Source organism: Triticum aestivum, chromosome 4A (assembly GCF_018294505.1).
Source record: "Triticum aestivum cultivar Chinese Spring chromosome 4A, IWGSC CS RefSeq v2.1, whole genome shotgun sequence".
In the NCBI taxonomy this organism is placed as follows: Eukaryota; Viridiplantae; Streptophyta; class Magnoliopsida; order Poales; family Poaceae; genus Triticum; species Triticum aestivum.
In genome coordinates, this window is record NC_057803.1 from 741,394,299 (window position 1) to 741,412,566 (window position 18,268).

Consider the following 18,268-nt stretch of genomic DNA (forward strand, 5'->3'; position numbering starts at 1 on the left):
AAGATCGCGGTGATGATGATGGCCCCCGGCGGCGTTCCAGTGCCACCGGAAGCAAGGGGGGAGAGCCCCCCTTCTTCTTCTTCTTCCTTGACCTTCTCCCTAGATGGGAGAAGGGTTTCCCCTCTGGTCCTTGGCTCCCATGGCTTGGTAGGGGTGAGAGCCCCTCCGAGATTGGATCTATCTCTCTGTTTCTGCGTTCTCTGATTCTACCGCTTCACCGTTTCCTTTATATTTGGAGATCCGTAACTCCGATTGGGGTGAATCTTTCACCCAGATCTTTCTCATAAAATAAGCTTTCTTGCACCAGAAGAAGAGCGTCAACCGCCTCATGGGTGGACCACGAGGGTAAGGAGCGCGCCTGGGGGGGTAGGGCGCGCCCCCCTACCTCGTGACCACCCTGGACACCGTTTCACGTTGATTTCACTTCCCAAAAATCATAAATATTCCAAAAAAAATCTCCGCCCGTTTTTATCCCATTTGGACTCCGTTTGATATTGGGTTTCTGCGAAACAAAAAACATGCAACAGATAGGAACTGGCACTGGGCACTAGATCAATATGTTAGTCCCAAAAAATAGTATAAAAAGTTGCCAAAAGTATATGGAAGTTGAATAATATTGGCATGGAACAATCAAAAATTATAGATACGACGGAGACGTATCATGGATCACTTGATATCCCATTGTCACCACAGATAAGCACGGCAAGACATACATCAAGTGTTCTCAAATCCTTAAAGACTCAATCCGATAAGATAACTTCAAAGGGAAAACTCAATTCATCACAAGAGAGTAGAGGGGGGAGAAACATCATAAGATCCAACTATAATAGCAAAGCTCGCGATACATCAAGATCGTGCCATAGAGAGAACACGAGAGAGAGAGAGATCAAACACATAGCTACTAGTACATACCCTCAGCCCCGAGGGTGAACTACTCCCTCCTCGTCATGGAGAGCGTCGGGATGATGAAGATGGCCACCGGTGAGGGATCCCCCCTCCGGCAGGGTGCCGGAACGGGCTCCCGAGAGGTTTTTGGTGGCTACAGAGGCTTGCGGCGGTGGAACTCCCAATCTATCTTCATATTAGATGTTTTTAGGGTACGTGGACTTATATAGGCGAAAGAAGTCGGTCGGGGGAGCCTCGAGGGGCCAAGGAGACAGGGGCGCGCCTAGGGGGTGGGTGCACTCTCCGATCTCTTGGCCTCATCGAAGCTTCCCTGTCTTGTACTTCAAGTCTCCCGGATCATGTTCGTTCCAAAAATCACGCTCCCCAAGTTTTCATTCCATTTGGACTCCGTTTGATATTCCTTTTCTTTGAAACACTGAAATAGGAAATAAAACAACAATATGGGTTGGGCCTTCGATTAATAGGTTAGTCCCAAACGTAATATAAAAGTGTATAATAAAGCCCGTAATCATTCAAAATAGATAATAAAATAGCATGAATGCTTCATACATTATAGATACGTTGGAGACGTATCATCTCTCCTCTAGTGGTGTAATGTGAACGTCGACTACATGACACTTCACCATTATTTGGGCCTAGAGGAAGGCATTGGGAAGTAATAAGTAGATGATGGGTTGCTAGAGTGACAGAAGCTTAAACCCTAGTTTATGCGTTGCTTCGTAAGGGGCTGATTTGGATCCATATGTCTAATGATATGGTTAGGTTTACCTTAATACTTATTTTGTAGTTGCAGATTCTTGCAATAGGGGTTAATCATAAGTGGGATGCTTGTCCAAGTAAGGGCAGTACCCAAGCACTGGTCCACCCACATATCAAATTATCAAAGTACCGAACGCGAATCATATGAGCGTGATGAAAACTAGCTTGACGATAATTCCCATGTGTCCTCGGGAGCGCTTTTCTCATTATAAGAAATTGTCCAGGCTTGTCCTTTGGTACAAAAAGGATTGGGCCACCTTGCTGCACTTTATTTACTTTCATTGCTTGTTACCCGTTACAAATTATCTTATCACAAAACTATCTGTTACCTACAATTTCAGTGCTTGCAGAGAAAACCTTACTGAAAACCGCTTGTCATTTCCTTCTGCTCCTCATTAGGTTTGACACTCTTACTTATCGAAAGGACTACGATAGATCCCCTATACTTGTGGGTCATCATAGATGATGACGCGTGTGACGAGCGAACACTGTATGCTTTATCGGCAACAGTGGTCGCGGTATGTCCGTCTTGTCGGTGTCGGGTCGATGCAGTGGTTGACTTTGCGTAGCAGGCCGGCTGGAGCAGCCGGACAGGGACACAGCCGGGCGACCGAGTTGAGGAGTCTGGCCGGGTTGAGCAACCCGGCCAAGTGCGACCCCGATAGAGGGGCGTTGCTGGCCCCGATGTTTTTGGAGTGTCGTTTGCCGTCTTTGGCCTACCCGGGGGTCAACCCCCACAGTAGCCTCTGAGCCTCCGGGCAACTTGGGAAAGTTGCGCGGAGGGTTTTAGCGGGCGTCGATGAAGTAGTAGATGGTGTCGAAGATGCCGGTTGCAGCCGGCGGCGGGCGTGCAACAGGCGCGGCGTGTTCCGGGTGGGGGCACGCGAGCGCACCCACTGCGTGTAGCCTCTGAGCCTCCGGGCAACTTGGAAAAGTTGTGCGGAGGGTCTTGCTATTGATGATGAAGCCGGCGGTGATGTCGGGGTGCCGGGCGAGTACACGGAGTCCGCCGACTGGAGGGCGCAGGGCCCTGTCGGGCGTGGACGCGGAGTCTGCTGGCTGAGTGGGGGCGTGCCAGCGCACCCACTGGGTGTAGCCTCCGAGCCTTCGGGCAACTTGGAAAAGTTGCGCGAAGGGTCTTGCCGTTGATGATGAAGCCGACGGTGACGTCGAGGGTGCCGGGCGCGGATGTGGGGTCCGCTGGTTGGAGGGCGCAGGGCCCTGCCGGACGCGGACGCGGAGTCCGCTGGCTGAGTAGGGGCGGGCGAGCGCACCCACTAGGTGTAGCCTCCGAGCCTCCGGGCGACTCGAAGAGTCGGCCAGAGGGTCTTGCTGTTGATGATGTGGACAGTAGCGATGGAAATGCCGGTTGCCGCCGGTGTCGGGCCCGCAACCCGCGTCTAGCCTTCGAGTCTCCGAGCGAGGAGGGGGTTCCCCACAGCGATGATCGTGCAAAAGACAAGGTTAGTCCGTGCAGATATATCAAATGTTTGCTTTTAGCATTGTAAGTTTTATGCGGAGGGTGTCGACTCGGTTTCGTCCGAGCCCCCTTCAGTCTTTTTCATGTCCCCGCCGCTCTTTGGCTTTGCCTCTTGTTAGCTAGACAGTCCGGAGCCGGTCTGTAGCTGATACAAACAGTGGCCGCGGAGTGGAGCGTACAGTGCTCGGACTACAGGAGCAGATTCGACTGAGTAGATACTCATAAAGGAAATGACCGGGTTGCCCAAGCCGTCTTCTCCCGGAGGTTTTTCGCATGGGGTGACCTCAAGCTTTTGCTCTCGCTTAGCCGGACGCCCGTGTGGCGGTCTGTGGCTGAGAGGTGGGTCTTTGGTACCGTGTGCGCTATTAGCCGTCTCCGGGAACGAACGTATCGGGCCGAGCCGCCAGCCTCCAAGTTGAGACTAGCTGGCACTGGGGCGAACAGTGATGCTACTATAATAAAGGCGGAGGTGGTCCCCGAGGGTTGCTCGGGGTTATCCGTGTTTGCGTGTGGCGCAAAAGTATGCGGTTGAGACGCTCACATTGCTTTGACGCGGACGAGGCGGAGATTGTCGAAGGCAGCCGGCACGGCTCGGTGCTCGTGGAGCGTGCCGGCTCACCCACTGGGGGTAGACTTCGAGCCTCCGGGCGCTCGAAAGGGGGTCCCAGTCGGTCGGGTCCGACCGAACGGGCGTCGAGGCGGACTGACGGCTGGGCGACGAGCGAATGGGTCGGCCCCCCAGCCGGCCAGGAGTCGAAGCAGCCAGGCGGACCGGGCGATGATACGTCTCCAATGTATCTATAATTTTTTATTGCTCCATGCTACTTTATCTATTGTTTTGTACTATAATGGGCTTTATTTTCCACTTTTATATTATTTTTGGGACTAACCTATTAACCGGAGGCCCATCCCAGAGTTGTTGTTTTTTTGCCTATTTCAGTGTTTCGAAGAAACGGAATATCAAACGGAGTCCAAACGGAATGAAACCTTTGGAAACGTGATCTTCTCACGGAATGTGATCCAGGAGACTTGGACCCTACTCCAAGGAGTACCAGAGGCGGTCACGAGGGTGGGGGGCGCGCCCTCCCCCCTGGGCGTGCCCCCCTACCTCGTGGGCCCCCTAACGCTCCACTGACGTACTCCTTCCTCCTATATATACCTACGTACCCCCAACAGATTGGGGACGGAGCCAAAAACCTAATTCCACCGCCGTAACTTCCTGTATCCACGAGATCCCATCTTGGAGCCTGTTCCGGAGCTCCGCCGGAGGGGGCATCCACCACGGAGGGCTTCTACATCATCACCATAGCCCCTCCGATGAAGTGTGAGTAGTTTACTTCAGATCTTCAGGTCCATAGTTAGTAGCTAGATGGCTTCTTCTCTCTTTTTGGATCTCAATACAATGTTCTCCCCCTCTCTCGTGGAGATCTATTCGATGTAATCTTCTTTTGGCGGTGTGTTTGTTGAGACCGATGAATTGTGGGTTTATGATCCAGCTTATCTATGGAAAATATTTGATTCTTATCTGAATTACTTTATGTATGATTGAGTTATCTTTGCAAGTCTCTTCGAATTATCCGTTTGGTTTGGCCAACTAGATTGGTAGTTCTTGCAATGGGAGAAGTGCTTAGCTTTGGGTTCAATCTTGCGGTGACCTTACCCAGTGACAGAAAGGGTTGCAAGGCATGTATTGTATTGTTGCCATCCAGGATAACAAGATGGGGTATTTATCATATTACATGAATTTATTCCTCTACATCATGTCATCTTGCTTAAGGGTTACTCTGTTTTTAACTTAATACTCTAGATGCATGCTGGATAGCGGTCGATGAGTGGAGTAATAGTAGTAGATGCAGAATCGTTTCAGTCTACTTGTCATGGACGTGATGCCTATATACATGATCATTGCCTGGATAACCTCATAACTATGCTCAATTCTGTCAATTGCTCAACAGTAATTTCTTCACCCACCGTAGAATACTTATGCTCTTGAGAGAAGCCACTAGTGAAACTTATGGCCCCCGGGTCTATTCTCATCATATCAATCTCCATCACTTTATTTACTTGCTTTGCTTTTACTTTTTACTTTGCATCTTTATACCAAAAATACCAAAAAATATTATCTCTATCAAATCTCACCCTCGTAAGTGACCGTGAAGGGATTGACAACCCCTAAGCGTTGGTTGCGAGTAGCTATCGTTTTGTGCAGGTACGAGGGACTTGCGCGTGGTCTCCTACTGGATTGATACCTTGGTTCTTAAAAACTGAAGGAAATACTTACGCTACTGTGCTGCATCATCCTCTCATCTTCAGGGAAATCCAACGCAAGCTCGAGACGTAGCAAGACGAATTTCTGGCGCCATTGCCGGGGAAGCTTACGCAAAAGTCAACATACCAAGTACCCATCGCAATCCCTATCTCTCGCATTACATTATTTGCCATTTGCCTCTCGTTTTCCTCTCCCCCACTTCACCTTTGCCATTTTATTAGCCCTCTCTTTCCCAATCTCCTCCTCTTTTTCCCTTTGCCTTTTGTTTGCTCGTGTGTTAGTTTGCTTGTTCGTCACGATGGCTCAAGATACCACCAAATTGTGTGACTTCACCAATACCAATAATAATGATTTCCTTAGTACTCCGATTGCTCCTCTTAATAATGATGAGTCTTGTGAAATCAATACTGCCTTGCTGAATCTTGTTATGAAAGATCAATTCGCCGGCCTTCCTAGTGAAGATGCCGCTACTCATCTAAAAAAATTTGTTGATTTTTGTGATATGCAAAAGAAGAAAGATACGGATAACAATATTTTCAAATTAAAGTTATTTTCGTTTTCACTAAGATATCGTGCTAAAATTTGGTTTTCATCCTTGCCTAAAAATAGTATTGATTCTTGGAACAACTGCAAAGATGCTTTTATCTCTAAGTATTTTCCTCTCGCTAAGATTATCACTCTTAGGAACGATATCATGAATTTTAAACAAATTGATCATGAGCATGTTGACCAATCTTGGGAAAGAATGAAATTAATGCTTCGCAATTGCCCTACTCATGGTTTGAATTTATGGATGATCATACAAAAATTTTATGCCGGATTGAATTTTTCTTCTAGAAATCTTTTAGATTCGGCCACGGGCGACACGGGGGTTGGAGCAGCACAATGGGATGCGGGCACAAGCCAGTGTTGCTGGGTCGCGGTACGCTGGCGTGGCCGAGTCGCGGGGCTCCGGACGGGTCGGCCACGCGAAGCCAGCGAGTGAGCACGGCCGAGTCGGAGGAGGGAAGTCGGACCCGGACCCGACACTGTGCGGGAGGAGTCGAACCCGGCGCTGCGAGCGGGAGATGGCGTGCGGAGCAGCTGGGCAGCAGGCTTGGCTTGGCGACGAGGCAGCGAGGCGATGCGTGCAGCCGAGCCAGTGGCTTGGGCGAGCTGCGGGCGTGGCAGGGGAGGCCGGGGAGCCTTCTAGAGCTGGACGGAGCCGCGGGGAAGCGCAGGCGCTGCACGACGGGTGGGAGGGCTCGGGTGGCGCTTGCGGGGGAGCAGCGCGAGGGCGGAGGAAGAGCAGGTCGGGCGCGCGGGACGCGTCCGTGGAGGCATTGCTGGGACATAGGAGCTAAGGTGAGGCGGAGCTCGGGCTTCAGCGTTGATGTGCGAGGGCCAGCAGAAAGCGGCGGTAGCAGGGAGCTCTTCTATTACGAGCAGAGGCGGCTCAGCTGAGAGGTCATGCACTGCTGCTCCTACCGGAGGGATGTTTCCCCGGCAAAACAGCTCCGTCGGAGCCCTAGATTGGTTTCGCCAAGGTTCCGCCTCGTGGCCGCGGTGTCTCGTCCCGAAAGCTTGCTTCTGATTTTTTTCAGGGTAAAAGACTTCATATAGCAGAAGATGACCACCGGAGGGCTGCCAGGACGGCCACGAGGCAGAGGGCGTGCCCAGGGGGTAGGGAGCGCCCCCACCCTCATGGCCAGGGTGTGGGCCCCCTATGGTACTTTCTTCGCCTAATATTTTTTATTAAATCCAAAAATGACTTTCGTGGAGTTTCACGACTTTTGGAGTTGTGCAGAATAGGTCTCTAATATTTGCTCCTTTTCCAGCCCAGAATTCCAGCTGTCGGCATTCTCCCTCTTTGTGTAAACCTTATAAAATAAGAGAGAAAAGGCATAAGTATTATGACATAATGTGTAGTAACAGTCCATAATGCAATAAATATTGATATAAAAGCATGATGCAAAATGGACGTATCAGCCACAGCTGCTGCCGGCAAGGGCCGCGCTTCCGGCGGGCCCTGCACCGCAGATCTAGGGAGGGTGGTCGCCGTGGCGGGCCCTGTGAGGTGGAGGACGTGTCTCATGCAGGGAGGCCGGGGGCGGCAGTCAGGGTGGCGCCCGTGCTGCACGGCGGCGATGGGAACCTTCATGGCCAGCGGTGTGGCGGCTGCGTGCGCATGGGTGGCTCCGATGGCTGCGGATCGGGCGTCTTGTCCAGATCCGTCTCGGTACGGCCTTGGCCGGCCGGTGGCGCGAGGAGGACCGGTGAGGGGCGGTTGAAGGCTCCGGCGTGCCGACGGCGGCCCTTGTCTCCATGGAGAGGCTCCGTTCGGTTCCAGCCAGCTGATAGGTTGGGGGGACGTGACTTCCAGTGAAAATCGCGCCGACTTCGGTTATGGCGGACGATGGCGGCGTCTATGAAATTGTTCCCTTATCGAGGCATCATTGTTGTAGGTCGTGGCACCCCACTCGTGATGTTCCGGGGGAAACCCTAGATCTGGATCTACCGGATTGGACGATGATGGTACCTTTGATGGTGTTGTCCCTCATGAGGGTATCGTTTTGGAGCAAGTGCTGGTTGGACGGGCCAAGCGGAAGAGCGGTGTCTCAACCACCGCAAGGCCGATGGCGGATCCCGGTGGCATGGCGCTGCGAAGGTTCGGCGACGGCCGCGTGTGGATGGATACGTGCAGCATGGTGGAGTTGTCTGGCGTCGTGGTAGTGTCGATGACAGACCATGCAAGGTCGATGGGTCAGTTACTGCTCTGGAGATGGATCGGTGGAAAATGGTGGCGGCAGCCTCTGAGAGTGCGTCGGTCCAGTATGGGACCCAGTCCCGATATGTGGTTGTGTTGGGGCATCCGACTTTAGATGTTAGGGTTTGGGGCGATGTCCGTTTGGTTTTAAGCCCGGATATTTGGCACACCTTCATCAATGGGATAGGAGTATCGACAGGTGTTGCCTAGATGGTGGCTTCAGGCTGACTAATGTATTATTTTGTATGGTCTCCGTGAATAATTAATAAAATGGCCGCATGCGTCATCCAGATGCATAGGCCAGGGGTCTATCCTCCTTTTCAAAAAAAAATCTTGCGTCGGGATAGAACTCTTTGAAGCCTTATGAATAGACCACCAAGCAGGCAAGGAGCAAACACTAAGCATAAGAGCATCTCTAGTAGACCCCGCATAACGCAGGAACCCGCATAATTTCGGCGACTATATGGAATCGGTCCAATTTTCTGACCAGAACAGAGCCCGTATACTCGTTCGACCCATAAATATTTTTACCGCGTCCCACAAACATTACCCCGAAGCCGTATAACTACGAGTTTGTGGGGCAGATGCGGGTCGAAACCCTATCCCCACACATCCACGCGCCGCCACGTTTCCCCCCGATTCCCCACCGTCCCGCTCGATTTCTCACCGCCGGCGAGCGTGCCAAAGTCATGGACGGCTATGGTAGCTCCGGGGATGAGGCGGAGCGCTGCCGCGGCGCCAGATCTGACGCCGCGCGCAATCGGGGCGCGCGTCGGTGGCTCAACCGCGGTAGCCGGCCGCCGCCAGCGTTCGACCGCCGCGAACTGGACGAGTTCGAGCGCGAGCTTGCCCGCTGCCGCCATGCCTCCTCCGGCTCCTAGTCCGCGAGGAGCTCATCCGCAGGCGCATCGAGCCCGCGGCTCGCTCCGGTGAAGAGGGAACTGGCGGAGGAGCTCGCGCCGCGCGCCATAGAGCCGGATGCGCCGCAGCGTCGAGGCATGATCGGGCCCGAGGACTACCTCCCTCCAGGGTAAGAGGAGCTTCTCGAGCACGTCGTCCTCGAGCGGTCAGCGAGGGAGGAGGAGGATCTGGAAGAGAAACTCTTCCTCCAGATGGGCGTCGCCGCATCGCAGGCGCATGTGTCCAAGGAGGCTGACCTGCAATTGATGAAGGCGGAGCAGGCGGAGTTCTTCATCGACCTCGACTCGTCTTACTCCGATTGAGCGCCGCCGCTGGTCAGCTACCGCACGAGCTCCAGTGAGCTCATTTCTGTGTAGTGGTACTGTAGCGTAGATCCGGCCTAGCTCCAGCGAACTTATATGTAATATATGCATACTGTGTACGAATGATCTGACCGTATATTTAAGTGAAGAAGAACTGTGCGAGTGAGCTCCGGTGAGATTTTGCTTAAATTTCTCGAGCTAAACAAGTTTTTTAAATTATACGGGTTTTGATACAGTTGCTGTTTTTGAGCCTGCATAAATGCCCCTGTGCAAATTGTAAATTGCGTTTACAGTTTTGCATTGTGCGGGGTCTACTAGAGATTCTCTAAGTACAAGCAACCAAGAAAGCTCAATAGTCACAGCCATCTCCTTCAGCAAAGCAGCATGGGTGAGAGAGTTTGTGCCGGCGATCTCATCAGAGTTTACAAGGGCGAAAGGCGAAGCGAGGTACGGCTGCTACCGCGTCGTGGGCAAATAAGGCTGAGGATAGCGCATGATACACTCCGTCGCTTCGGCGCTCCTCCTCAGGACTTTTTTTAAAAAAGGAGGAAGACCCTCGGCCTCTGCATCTGGGGATGCATACATTCATTTTATTAATTATTGACACAAGACCTTACAAAATCATACAACAGTAAGACTAAAGCCACCGTTTACGCAGCATCTGTCGCTACTCCTATCCAGTTGATGAAGAGGCGCTGATAGTCTGGGCCTAATACCAAATAGACATCGCGGCCAAACCTAACATCTAAGACCTAAGGTCCCAACCAGGACGCTTGCCGGGTATGGGCACCCACTAGTCTGGCGTGCTCCTCAACCAGGACGCCTGCCGGGTATGAGGCCGCCGCAACCACATGCCATCAATCCATCTTTAGAGTTGTACTGCTGCATGTACCTTGCCTGGTCTAGCTACCGCCAACGCCACCATGACGCCAGACAGCGTCATCCTCCTGCGCGAGTCCATCTCCGCGCACCGGGCGCCGAGTCTCTACTGTGCCAGGCTGCCGGGATCCGCCGTCATCAATGGGCAACATGAAACACCGCTCCTCCTCTTGTCCCCTCCAACCAGCACTTGCTCCAAAACGATGCCCCCGGGAGGAAGAACGACACCAAAGGCGCCGTCATCGTCCGATCCGGTAGACCCGGAACTAGGGTTTGCCCCAGAACTTCCCGATCAAGTTGACGTGACATGCAACGACGATGCCTCGAGAAGGGAACAACGGCCGAGACGCCGCCATCGAACGCCAAGACCGCAGTCAGGCGCGATTTTCACCGGAAGCCACATCGTCACAATCTCGCGGCTGGCTGGAACCGAGCGGAACCTCGCCACGAAGACGTACGTCGCCGTCGGTTCTCCGACGGAGATCTGGCATCTCCTCACCGGTCCCTCCACACGCTGCCGGTCGGCAGAGACCCGCGGTATCTCAAACGGCTGGACAGGTCGGACGTGACGACCGGATCCGATCCAGAAGCTCCGCCGGATCGCCAGCAGAGGCCTCCGGTGCCCCTCGCTGGCCCTTCCACGCAGCCGCCGGCCGGCCACATGTACGGGCTAGATCAGCCAACCCGCACGTCGCCGCCAACAGCCGCACCACCAGTCCTTCCTGTTGACCCTGCAGCACCGCCGCCACTGCCCATCACCATGCCACCGCCATGCGCCGCCGCCGGAGAGACGTCGCGCCGCCAGCGATCCAGATCTGGGCAGGTTCCCCCATGCCCATGGATGCCCCGCATCACCCATACCTGCGTGGGAGGGAAGGGAGCCTCCGTCACCATCATCGGTCACCAGGCTTTGCCCAGTGGCTTCGTCCATCGGAGACGGAGGGAGGCACGGGATCTGCGGCGGCCCGGTGGCTTGGATTGCCGATCCGCCCGAGTCGCCCAGGCGGGGGGCGGCGCTGGGGCAGGGCCCAAGTCTGTGATCACTCCTCCTCATGACTACGTCGCAGCTTCCTGTTCTGGATCACAAGTGAATGTTACCGACTATAAATGATGTACGATTTTTGTAGTAGGATTTGTTGTAAACCGCTCCCCCTGTATAACTGTTGTTATAAGTTTGAGAAAGTAAGTCGCTCCTTTTTCAGCACACCAGGGTGTGACTTCATGGATGATGATGGTGTGGTTAGTTCTCGCACCGTCTGCTCTTGTTTTCCACCCTCTTGGTCCTCATTCTGATCACCACCAGGCTGTTTACCATCCGTTTCGCTCTCGTTGTCAGATGCGTCATCATATGAGCATCATAAGACTCCTCGACGGCTTCATCGTCAACATGGCGATGAGGTTAGTGATGCAAAATGGGTCGGTTGCTGGTGGCAGACATCCTCAAGTGTAGTAACTACGAAAATGATGCCATGGAAACCATGGGATCGAGCAAGTCATTAATGCGCCTTGGTTTACGTAACGAGACTCGTATCATCATTCGTCAACAAAGATACAAAACTAATCACGCCGCAGTTCTATATTGTTTCCATTTCTGTGAAGCAAGTTATTTTTTTTGGAGCTAATTCTGTGAAGCGAGTACATTGTACTAATTTTTTTAGCACTAGTACATTGTGCTAATTACAAGTAGTTCAAAAACCCACGTTAATTTCAGCACCAGAACATTTTTTTGAGTTACCAAAGCCTTGTCCGCATGGCCACGTTCATGAACCCAAAATGACAAAGGCCTAATTAAGCCGCCAAAGCCCACTCTAATGTCAGTCCCAGCACCAGCACAAAGCACAACGCTCCACCTCATTCTCCACCAGGAAGCACAATACTCCACCTTGTTTAGTCCCACCTCGCCAACCAAGCATGCATTTGACCAGCTTAAATAGCAGGTTCCACCTACTTCACTCGCCGAGCTCAGTTGCGAGAGCTTATAACCCGAGTGGGGGCATTAAGGTGATGTGGACGCTGTTGTAGTGTTGCGGGCCTGGTCTGGGTGTGCTATTGCTGGCCCGCCCGTTCCAAGTTGCGTAGTGGACTGCTGGGGCCTATGCGAAAGTTAGGCCTCACGGTCCATAATGTGACAGGCACAGCGTGAGGATGGCTTCACAGAGCAGCGACAACTGCCCGCTTCCAACGGTGGAAGGATAACGGGCCGCTGCACTCCTAGGCCGCTTGGGCCTCGCAGCCTACTCCAGCGAACCATCATTTTTTTTTTCTTTTGACTATTGATTAAAAAAACTCATTATGGTTCTTTTCGGAGTATCAAGGAGATGGTGCTGAGGTCGAGTATGCTACTCCGCTTGGGCCTTGCAGCCTACTCCAGCGAAACATCATTTTTTTTCTTTTCTTTTTGACTATTGACTATACAAATTTTCATTATGGTTCTTTCCGGAGTATCAAGGAGATGGTGCCGAGGTCGAGTAGGCTACTCCAGCGAACCATCATTTTCCTTCCTTTTCTTTTGACTATTGACTATAAATTGCCATTATGATTCTTTCCGGACTCTTGTTTCACATTTTTGTGCTTCCTATCTTCTTCTCTGATATAGCAATTGTTTGACAATGTGCCTTGCAAGGCCTAGGACAAACACTGATGATTACAGCAAAGTGACATTTCTGAATTTGTAACTCTATTAACATTGAAATCATAAGTTACTCACAACAATTTAACACTGTAAACATAAATCATAAGTTACTCACAACAATTTGATTTTTGGAGTTACCAAGATAGCCAGTCGGTTCTCACTTGAGATCCAATAGCCTCATCACTTGGTACAACAAGAAGCTGGGTACTATATAATTGAGGTACTTCGTCCCAACCTTCATCATAATGTCTCGTTTAATCACACTCAGACTTTGCTTTCTTGGTTAATGGAATGCAAATGATTAGCATAAAAGTGTCACCTCAAAAAAATGCAGGGGTCTTATGATCAAGAATCTGTGTACAACACATGTGTTGAACGAAGACCGGTCAAGGCTAACCACCAGACTACAGCAGCTACATCATCAGACAAGACAATTGACACAAATGATTAGCAGCAAGCATGATATTAGCAGAAGCATAATCACAGATGCTTTTGATGGACAAACTAATATTTGGATCTAGAGACATCACAGGTTGGCAACCATTCTCTGGTCTGCACATATACATGATACATGTACTAGACACCATATGTGTCCAAAATCGGCAAATCATTTGGCCTGGCAGGTGCATACAGTGGCTGTTCATGAGTCAAACATTTACATTTGCAGATAACACAGGGACAAACAACCCCAAATCATGAATGGAACAGAACACATCAACAGAAGCTTCTCATGCCAACAGACAGACACTACATACAGGTTTATACACTACAGTGTACAATCTACATACAGGGTTGCACTTAAAAATGAACACATCCAAATATAGTCGATGGCAAAGGAACAACAATCTAGCTGGCATGTGTTGTATCCGTATAGAACTCCCTGAAGCCTTATAAATAGACCACCCAGGTAGCAGACATTAAGCATAAGTCACTTATGATAAGTGCATGCAAGCAACCAAGGCAGCACACATAAACAGACATCTCATTCACCTGCATGGCCGAGAGAGTTTGTGCCAGAGATATCGCCAGAGTTTACAAGGGTGAAAGGCGGAGAGCGGTTTGGCCGCTGCCGTGTCATGGGCAAATAAAGTTGAGGATAGCGCACATTGTGATGCGCTCCATCGCGTCGGCGCTCTTGGGCACTACATCACAACTTCCAGTTTTGGATCACAAGTGAATCTGTACATATTTGGATTCGTTATAAACTGCTCCCCATGTGTAACAATATTTACCAGTTTGAGAAAGTTGCTCCTCTTTTCTGCACATCACGGTGTAGGCTTCACGGATGATGATCTGGTTCAGTCTCACTTTTCGTCGGTTGCTCTTTCTTGCATCCTTTTGGTCCTGATTTTCATCACCACCAGACTGTTTACCATCCGATTCGCTCTCGTCGTCAGATGTCTCATCATCTGTACTTGACGATGCCTCGTTCATAAGACTCGTTGATGGCTTCATGCTGGCATCCGATGGTGTGTGTGTACTTGATGATGCACCAGTCAAACATGTGAAGGTAGCTTTACATGCAGGAAGAATCTCCTCTCTTTTTTGCTTCTTTGATCTATTTAAAAAGGGTTGGAGAAGAACGCGGCTGTTGCGCACAGGATCGAACGAGTCATCTTCACTAATTAACCTTCCACATGGAATTTTTTACTAGCTGTCACTTTTGGATAGAGAGACTGTACTAATTTAATCCATTTCATCCCATTGGTATGCATCAATTTAATATTGTTTCCATTTCTGCTAAGCAAGTTCACTGTGCTAATTAGCACTCGTTCGAAACCCACGTCCGCATGGCCACGTTCATGAGCCCAAAACGACAAAGGCCGTAGCCACAGAAGCCCACGCCAAAAACTTCTTTCAGTCCACAATGCTCCACCTCATTCCCCAGAAGCACAGCACTCCTCTTTTTTTAGTCCCACCTTGCCAACCGAGGAGGCGTTCGACCAGCTTAAATACTCGTCTCCACTCTCTTCACTTACCGAGCTCAGTTACGAGAGCTTGTAACCCGAGTGGGGGCATTAAGGTGATGTGGACGCTGTTGTAGTACTACGGGCCTGGTTTGGGTGTGCTACTGTTGGCCCGTCCGTTCCAAGTTGCGTAGTGGACCGCTCGGGGCCTATGCGAAAGCTGGGCCTCACAGTCCATAATGTGGCAGGCACAGCGTGAGGCTGGCTTCACAGAGCAGCGACAACTGCCTGCTTCCAACGGTGGAAGGATAATGGGCCACTGCACTCCTAGGCCGCTTGGGCCTCGTAGCCTACTCCAGCGAACCATCACTTTTTTTCTTTGTTCTGCGTATAAATGTATTTTCTGCTTACTCTTTTGGCTCTTGAATATAAACTGAGAGTATTTTCATTTTTTGTGCTGCATGTAAGAGATTTACAAGCTCACTATTATGACTTGAGTATAAATTGTGTGTATTTCTTTTTTTATTGAACATTAAAATTGTAATTGCATTCAATTTTGACTCTTCAGTGTAAATTATGACTCTTGAATATAAATTACGAGTATTCCTTTTTTCTGAACACAGGAGGTTTATTTGCTTACATTTACTCTTGAGTATAAATTGTGAGTATTTTTTGGGTGAATATAAGACGCTTATTTGCTTACTCTTTTCACTCTTGAATATAATTTGTGAGTATTATTCTTTTTGTGTTGCACATAAGAGGTTCTATTGCTTGCTCTTTTGAGTCATCAATATAAATTGTGCTTCACATTTTTTTTCTATCCGATAATATGGCAACAAAGCAGCGGTTGGACAGTCTGCCTTGCAAGGCCTAGGATAAACACTGATGCACAACAAAAGTGATAATTCTGAATTTGCAACTCTGTATGCATCGAAACAGTAAGTTGCTCACAAACAACTTTTACTTCTAACATTACTCGCAACAACTCTGTATGCATTGAAACAGTTAGCCACTCGACAACACGCTCCTTATTGTTACAGTTCTCGCTTAGGGATCCAATAGCCTCGTCATTTGCTGCAGCAAGAAGCTGGATAGTACTCCCTCCGTAAACTAACATTACTCTAAACGCTCTTATGTTAGTTTACAGAGGGAGTACTATATAGTTGTGCTACTCTGTCCCAGCCACTCACTGAAGTAGCAGGTGCGATGGAGTAGGAGCACTGCTTGCACGCGATCTGGTCGACGGCGAGTGTGTGGTGGGGAACGGGCAGGAGCCGGCATGGGTGCCCTGCAGCGGCGCGCATGGCGTTGGGGTGACGCCGACCGAGACACCCTCCTCGTCGACGCAGTTTCACAACACCTTCCTCTCCTTTGTCATCTCGGCGGTAACGTTGGCCATGCAGATGCCCTTGAAGGGCGCGCCCTGGATGACATGCATCCTCGCCGCCTCCTTCCACACGCCGGTGGCCACCACGTCCTGGTAGATGATGTTCTCCACGACCGTCACGGCGGTCTTGTCGTAGCTGTCATCAGGGTGGGACTTGTAGTCGCCAGTCATACGGCACGCGTACACGTCACAGGCGTACGCGCTGCACGCCACCACTATCTTGGTCCGCACTGCCGACTTGGTGCCCACCGCTATCTTGTTCTCGGCACGCACGTCCTTGTATAATTGTATACTCTGTCATTGTATAGTTTGTATACTCCGTGTGGCCTGCAGCAGTCTTTTTGCTTGGCTCCGAAGTTCAAATGAAGACTGTTATTCTATCCTTAAACCTGTCATCAAAAGTTCAAAACTGATGATGCCTTCATTATCATTGCCTTGATAATGAGACTCTAATTTCTTCATCCATGGAATGGAGTGGAAATGATTATACTAGTAGTAAACAAGGTGCCATCTCAAGAAAAATGCAGAGGTCTTCTGAAGTTATGATCAATCACAGGAGACAGCCATGTATCAGTCTATTAACACAAGGTTAACCAGTATGTCCAACCAAGCTCTACTTTGTTGATTCATGGAATGCAAATGATTAGCAGGAAAGTGACACCCCAAGAAAATGTAGAGAGAACCATGCACTAATTTATCAACAAATGGGTTGATCAAAATGTCTTCTAACATACAGGTGTCCATACCAAGACCAGTCAAGGCCAACCACTAGACTGCAGTAGCTGCGTCATCACATAGGACAATTAGTGCAAATGATTAGCAACAAAGTGCTATGAGGAACCTTCTCATTGTCCCCAATTAACTAGCATAATCACATATGCTTCTTCATAGACAGATTACTAATACTCTGCATCTGGGGACATCACAGGTTGGGAACCATTTTTTGCTCTTGACAAACATGTAGTACCTGACACCACAGCTGTCCAAGATTGGCAAATCATTTAATCTAACATGTAGTACGAGACCATGCAGGGAGCAGACATCAAGCATAAGTGCAAGCAACCAACCAACCAAGGAAGTTCAGTCACAGACACCTCCTTCACCACCATGGGCGAGAGAGTCTGTGCCAGCGATCTCGTCGGAGTCTACAAGGGCGAAAGGCGGAGCGGGGTTCAGCCGCTACCGCGTCGTGGGCAGATAAAGCTGAGGATTGTGCACATCGTCACTTCGGCGCTCCTCAGGACTACGTCGCAGCTTCCTGTTCTGGATCACAAGTGAATGTCAGTGACTCTGTACATGTTAGGATTTGTTGTGAACCGTTCCCCCCGTGTAACTATCCTTGCCAGTTTGAGAAAGTTGCTCCTCTTTCTGCACATCAGGATCAAGGTGTGGGCTTCATAGATGATGATATGTTGTCGTTCGTTCTCACCTTTCATGCTTTGATCTTCTTGTCTTGCATCCTTTGGTCCTCATTTTGATCACTACCATACCAGGTTGTTTATCACCCGATTCGCTCTCGTCGTCAGATGTTTCATCGTCTGAACTCGACGATGCATCGTTCATGAGACTCCTGGATGGCTTCATGCTGATGCCAAAAATTGCTTCTGATAAACGTCCCCTCGAAAAGAGAACTGCTTGTTGAGCCACCTGCATCCAATGGTGCAGTTGACGATGCATCAGTCAAAGACTTGTATCATCAACAAGATACAGAACACGTTGGATTTTTTATTAGCTAATTACGCTTTAGATACAGTACACGTCGTCGCATTGGGAATGCCCTTAAGAATCTTATAACTCAAGCATGCATGATATGGAGACTCTATACTATTTTTCCAACTGATATGCGTTTGGGATTCTTATACAAGTAAAATATTTCTAAGTCCCAGCTTTAATCATGCTGCACTTTATACTGTTTCCATTTCTGGGAAGCAAGTTCACTATGCTAATTAGCACTAAAATCTACGAATGGCAGCCAAAGCCTTGCCCACATGGCCACGTCCATGAGCCCAAAACGACAAATGCTAAAGCGGCCAAAGCCCATGCTAAAAACATCTCCCATTCGCGGCAGGAAGCACAGCAC